This window comes from Colossoma macropomum, unplaced genomic scaffold (genome assembly GCF_904425465.1).
Source record: "Colossoma macropomum unplaced genomic scaffold, Colossoma_macropomum, whole genome shotgun sequence".
Lineage (NCBI taxonomy): Eukaryota > Metazoa > Chordata > Actinopteri > Characiformes > Serrasalmidae > Colossoma > Colossoma macropomum.
The window spans coordinates 19,815,927-19,823,003 of record NW_023494808.1 but is presented as its reverse complement, the minus strand read 5'-3'; the positions used below and the strand labels follow the sequence as shown (position 1 = coordinate 19,823,003).

The following is a 7,077-nucleotide window of genomic DNA, read 5'->3' as shown; positions in this document are numbered from 1 at the left end:
CTAACATTGTTAATCCAGAAATAAACGAAGATAAAGCTGTCAGCTGTATAGAAAATCTGTGACCAGTGATTGAAAAATGGTACTCAAGGGCAGTCCTATAAAATGTACAACTGTATTCCTGCTGTCTTAAAATATCAAGTTGTTCTGCATTTTAGCTTAGGAAAATGCCTACGGGGAGCCAAATTGCAGAGCTACCTGTTCTTAAACTGAAAAGTACAGGATGCCCTCTAAAAGTTTACAGCTAGTCATGTTTTAAACTATTCAAGCCAATCAAAAACTTGCACAGAGAAATAAGAGAGTAATATTGTTTAGGCTAACTAGTAGCATTAGACCTTTGCTATGCTAGTGATCTCATTGTTTTGACTTTATTCATGTATCTGTATCAGATCAAGATTGTGCTTGTTTAGTATCTCATGTTAACCAGTATCAGACTTTTGCTTGTGATCTGATTTGTTTCACCCTATCTGCATCAGACCCACACAAATGTGTTTGTTTAGCAACTCCTTGTGCTTTGGAGGCAAAGCTTATTTCTTTTAGCCGTAATCACTGGCCTTTAGCAGGTCAAGGTTAGCCGTGCTATCAATATTGATACCACCAGTAACATTCCTTTGGCATGACCTAATCACCTCATTGAGAAAGAAAGGAGTTCATGAGTCTTTTTTGGCATTAAACTCAGTAGCAGAAATAGGCACTTGTTGCCCCATACAAACATCTGATATATGGCAATATATGGGTTTCAAATATATGACATACATCATCATATATGGATTTGCTATGTAGACATATATATGTGTCATATATGCCAACTTATGTTTTCAAATGGGACATATACAGTATTTCAGCCATATATCAACATATACAAACATATATGTGTAACACATACATTTAACAATAAATGAAAGCAAATATTATTTATATATGGAAGACATATATTACTAATAGCTTCATGTTTTATAACATAAAGCGTTTGTGCATCTTCTTTGTTTCTTCCACATAAGTCCTAACGAAGTCAACATTAGTATAGTAATATACTAATACAGTACACGTATCCGCTTGGCCTAAAAATACATCAGGCCACCATGAAGTGCAGGGAGTGGGAGAATGAACTGCACCACACAGGATCTGATCCTGGTGAGACGCAGGAGGAGCCTGACCAGGCATCACCCCACAGAGCACAGTCCCTCCACGCAGTAGAGTCTTTAGAGAACAGTTCCACAGAAGCAGATCAAGTCGCCCCCAGCTAACAGCCAGACCTTGTGGTTGCAGTTCAATGAAGACATAAACAACACTGTTGAAACCACAAAGAAGAGAGAGGTGGACTGCCGGCTCAAGGTCATGACAGCTACAGCTATCATAGTCATCTACGCTTCCGAGAAGCCATACCAGGTCAACCTATACAATGAACTGTAGGGCCATTAAGATACACCAGCTGTGGCATAAGCTTCAAATCCTAAAACAACAGCACAGGGTGACTAGCGAAGATGAAAAGCAACTGCTTGTTGATCTCCGTAACATCTTAAGAAAGAAGCTTATGACCCTGCAAAGAGCAGAGGAAGCATGCTACTTTTATTTCTAACCCTTTTGCATTCACTAAGAAGCTACTAGGAGACAAGCGCAGTGACAGCCTTATGTGCTCAGCTGAGGATATAAACACCTTTCTGCACAACACCTCGGGCAACGTAGAGAGAAACCAGGAGCTCGAACCACACATGGTACTTGTAAGTCACAACTCTTAACGGTTGAGTTCGCCATGAGGGAGCCCAGCTGGATGGAAGTTCAGGAGGTGGTCAAAGGAGCCAAATCAACCTCTGCCCCCGGTCCCAGTGGAGTTCCATACATGCTGCCTGCATGTTCTTTGGCACCGTTGGAGGATCTTAAGTGTGATCTGGCACAGGGAAAGAGTTGCCAACCAGTGGAAGTGAGCTGAGGGTGAGAAGAAGAAAAACTTTAAGAACATCAGTCAGTTCAGAACCATCTCAGTGCTAAGCATAGAAGGCAAGTATCCTGTCATGACTACTAACTGAGTTCCTTGTGAAGAACAGCTATATTGGCACCTCTGTTCCAAAGGGTGGAATCCCTGCAGTGCCCGGCTGTTTGAAACATACTGGTGTGGTCACACAACTCATCAGGGAGGCACACAAAGGCAAGGGAGACCAGATCCACATATGGATCCATAAGCACAAATTTGTTGAGCTTGCTCTACATCAACATGTTTCCAGTAAACTAAAGGACCTTATTCTGGACTACTATGGTAGTTTCAGGCCTAGAGTCACTTCTGGGTCTGGTACATAAGACTGGCATCGACTTGAGAAAGACATCATAACAGGCTGCACCATCTCAGTCGTCCTTTTCACCCTTGCCGTGAACAAGATCATTAAGTCAGAAGAGTTAGGATGCAGGGGCCCTTTGACTAAGACTGGAGAGCAACAGACCCCAGTAAGAGCATTTATGGATGACCTGACTGTCACTACTACATCTGTCCCAGGCAGCAGGTGAATACTCCAAGACCTAGAGAAGCTCATTACCTGAGCAAGGATGAGCTTTAAACCAACAAAATCAAGGTCTCTAGTGCTAAAGAGGGGAAGAGTAGAGGACAAATTCCGGTTCTCACTGGCCAGAGCTACTATCCTGTCCTCTACAGAGCAGCCAAGAGTCAAGAGCCTTGAGAAGATCTGTGATTACAGCCTTCCTTCCAGAAAATCAGCAAAGAGTTTGAGGCCTTGTTCACTAAGGTGGACGAAACAGGCCTGCTGGGGAAGTTTAAGGCCTGGATTTACTAACATCCCATATTACCCTGGATCCTGTGGCCTCTGCTGGTGTATGCAGTGCCCATGATGACAGTCAAGGCCCTGGAGAGGAGGATCAGCAGCTACTTGAAAAGATGGCTAGGCCTACCTTGCAGTCTGCGCAGCGCTGCCTTGTATGGCACCAGAAACATCCTGCAGCTCCCATTTGGTGGTCTTTCTGAAGCGTTCATAGTGTCACAAACACAGGAAGCTCTCCAGTACAGAGAATCCAGAGATCCAAAAGTGGCATCTGCCGGCATCCAGGTTCGAACAGGAAGGGAATGAAGCACAGGCAAATCTCTAGAGGTGGCTGAGTCACAGCTGAGGCAGAAGGCACTGGTGGTGTCCTGGATGACCGTGTCTGATATTGAAAGACCCGAAACACTCAATGGCCCCAGGTTACATTACTAATGATGTGACCCAGCACATCTGTAAGATGTATCTTTCATCATTTAGCTACATAAATAAACTCTAAATACATATACATTAAAAGTATTAAAACATGAAATTCATGGAAATATTATTCACTGACATTTAAATAATTTAACATTTAAAAGCAAACAGATAATATAGTAACATATGAAACTGTACTGGAATGTATTCAAACATGTATCAGACATAGGATCTATTTATTATGCATATATGTAATCACCCACCTATCAGACATATATATTATGCATATAAGTCCAATATTTGACACATACATATCTGTACATATATTTTGAAATATATGCCTGACCCTTTATGATATATATGCGTATATGCACATATATCAGATTTCCAGTTAACAGGGTCATTTTGTCCCAGTTTATTGTTTGTGTCAGAGGTTTAAACAAGAGTGATCAGGTCAACATCTTGAGCCACAAGAGAATTAAAGAACTACAGCCATTACCATAATTAGTGAATGCTAGGAATTCAGCCATGATTTAAAACAAGAGCAAAACAGGAAGTGAATGCTATTTTTAACATGTTACTCATTTCTTGCCTTTGCATTTCTCAATGCAAATGTGTTCTTCAAAGCTATGGGATTCCATTAAGACGGTAAGGAAGACCACCATGAAACTTGCTGTTTCATTATTTATTATTTTTTCCATGGTGGCACAAAGACAGGAAGTGGCAGAGCTCCAAATCAGGCTCACTGGGTTCATTACCTCAGAATGTAGCGACCACCAAACAAGATATCTGAGAGGAGGAGGAAGTCTCTGCTTCAGAACTTGGCATGCAGGGCTGTACTTGAAGCTACAACCAGGGAAACAAAACCGTAACTTGAGCATAGAATTTGCAAAGGTTAGAATAAGGATTTCCTTAACATACGCTATAATCTGAATCTCATGTAGTAGATACAATCCTGCAAAAGTGTTAAAACGGAAAGAGGAGACGCTCTCACCTGAGAGTGCATGTTCAGACGTGTACATAAACACACACTCGTTCTCTTGTGTTTGCAAACGCCCAGGCATGCGAGGAATTGCAAAACAGATGTTGTTTTGTCTTAGGTAAGAGTAAATCCTCTCATTGAGGACTCCTGCGAACGTTTGCAGCTGTCCGAGTTTTGTGAAAAATGCTCAGGCCTCAGTTGAGGCAGGCTAACTGAAAATTCCTAAGATTGCTTGCAACTCAGAAAACAACTTGGCATGAAATGAGGTTCCATTCAGAATTAAGAGTATTAAAAATTAGCTTAATACAGTTGTATGTTAAAAAATCATCTACAGAGAACACAGTCCTGCACATTTAAATGCCCAAGTACTGTTTATTTGCTGAATTTAACACATTAGGACAAAAGTGGCCTGTGGAAAAGGTATATTTTATCTTTTATTGTATTTCTAGTATATTAAATTCTGTAAATACATAGAAATTGGAACCAAAATCTGCAGAGAAATGCCATATTTAAGGGTTTTTTACATATTTTAAATCCCCTGTAGAGGATATGTTCACTTATAATGAAACAAAATGTAATTTAACCCCTTAAAATCCCAGGATTATTACATACATACTACAGAGACTTCAGTTGAAACTGGTTGAGCTATTCTTAGGTTATAGAAGCATGCAATAAAACTTGAAACTGAGGTGAAATGTTGAAACTGTTCATGTAAACAGAATCCTACACTGAGGTTACAGCATTATCTACTGTGGTCCAGTTTTCCCCTCATAGTCGGCCTGGCTTAAACAAGGCTTTCTTCAGTAGGTTTTCACTAAGAGAGAAGTCATGCTTTCACTTCCCCCATCGTCACTGTGCCTGCTATAACTGGGACGTTGTCTTGTGTTACGCAGTCACACACCCCTCTGGCGACACTGACTGCTGGTGTGTGTGTGTGTGTGTGTGTGTGACTGCCTGTGTGTGCAAAATGGTGGCAGGGATGTCACCCAATCAAAGAGCGGCCTGTCATCTGAGGTCAAAGAGGAAGAGGAAGTTCAGGGGTGTCTTGCTGCAGAATGGTGTCTTTTGTGTCAAAGGTATCTCTCTCTCTCTTTCAGTCTCTCTCACTCTATCTCTCTTCCTCTCCACTTCCTCAGGAGACCAGTGACAGGCTTGGTCCAGTCTGGGCGCTGTTGCCATGGCACCACTACTTCCGCTAGACTGGCAGTCAATCTGAAGGGCCTACAGGCTGTGATATGGCTGGCTCAGACCAGTGTTGTGGTCTTCATCAAAGTGTTTGGGGATGAAATGCGACTAGCTCAGATTTTAACCCTTAAGAAGGCTAGGTTTGTTACTGTTATTTATATTTAATACTTTTTCACTGCAGGTATAACATGCAACTTCCACCTGTTTTGGAGGCCCCTCATTTGAACTGTCTATTTTTTGATGGAATATATTTTTTTGAAAAAGTATATGATTTACCAAACCATAAATTAACTCGATGGTCTTTATAGATGAGCAAGCAGGTCAACATTTATTATTTTATTTTTTTATTGCGAAAGTTGTACACAATTTTCAAATGAAGACAGCTGGGGGTTCTCACTCCTCCCCTTTTAGCCCTCATTGCTCACTAGCAGCTCCACACAAAGTCACAACCTTTCACACACAGACAACATTGCCCCAATTAATCTGATGCCAGCATTACAGGGAAAATATTTTATTTGATTATATGAGCTTTAATATAATGAAATAAAATATTTCCCTGTAACTTTATTTAAGACTTTTTTGTTAAAATTTAAAGAAGTATTATTACTATATCAGGAGGAAAAACAGGCTATAATATAGTGTAAGTGCACTGCTGTGAGTTGCATTGTAAAGTCTGAAATAATCATTTGAAAGTCAGAGGTGTGTGGTTGGATTTCTCCAGAGTTTTTCTGACTACAGTACCTCTTTCTGCATTAATGTCAGGCACAGTCTCAAAAAGAAGGTCCAACTCGATGTTTATGTCTTAAATGCAACATTACATTGATGAAGATATGATGACAGTAGATAATTAACTTACATCCTTGGAAGACACGTCCTTCACCAAGTTTTGACCGAGTTCTCATCAGTCAAAGATTCAGATTCATCCACTTTGAGAAGGGGTCCGAAGCACAACCAACGCTGCAAATGTTCTTCCGCATGTTGCATGCAATTACACCTTTCCACCAGAGAGGTCTCCAAATCCCAGAAACTTATGTAATGTACCTTCAATTGAAAATATCAATTTGATTTCCATTCTACCAATGGTGTCCTCACTAAGACGTCTGCAGAAAGAGGCTAAATATAAGGCAACGTTTATTTTAAAAGTCAGCTGTAGATGTTTTGTAGCAACTTTTAACTAACATTCAACTGATTTCAACTGATCTATTAAGTACAACTGAACTTTGAGTTGAATGTGTATTTAATGCAACCCTAAACCTAAACCTAATCTTACCCTAACCTAATATTGCTGATAATCAGCTGATTTTCACCAGATGGTTTGTTATCAATTATTAAACTACTACCAAATATAATTATGTAATTACATAATTACATATTCAATCTACCATAAATGTCTGAGTCTTCTGCCTTTTCCATTTGTGTTGATATCAAGACATGACAAAAATGTAAAGATTGTTTTGTTCTGTTAAACAAGGCTACGCAAAAAAGGTTTCATCAAACTGAAATCTTACGCACACTTACAAATACAGATGTGGTGTTGATTAAAAAGTGTAGATTCTGCAATTTTGAAATTATTTCTCTGCTTTTTAAAATGAGCTATCAATGAGAAATGATCAATATAAAATTACAGCATTCTTTTATTATCGCTTCTAAGGGTTAAATCAGATTTAAAAACTACTACTTCTAGCTAACATTGTAATAAGTGCACTAACTCAGTCATCTCCATGTGGCCCT

General features: G+C 39.9%; 1 pseudogene; it reads left to right on the top strand.

The window, feature by feature from the left end:
- Positions 1–1,101: 1,101 nt before the first annotated feature.
- LOC118797999 lies at positions 1,102–3,071 on the top strand (annotated as a pseudogene).
- The last annotated feature ends 4,006 nt before the right edge of the window (positions 3,072–7,077 follow it).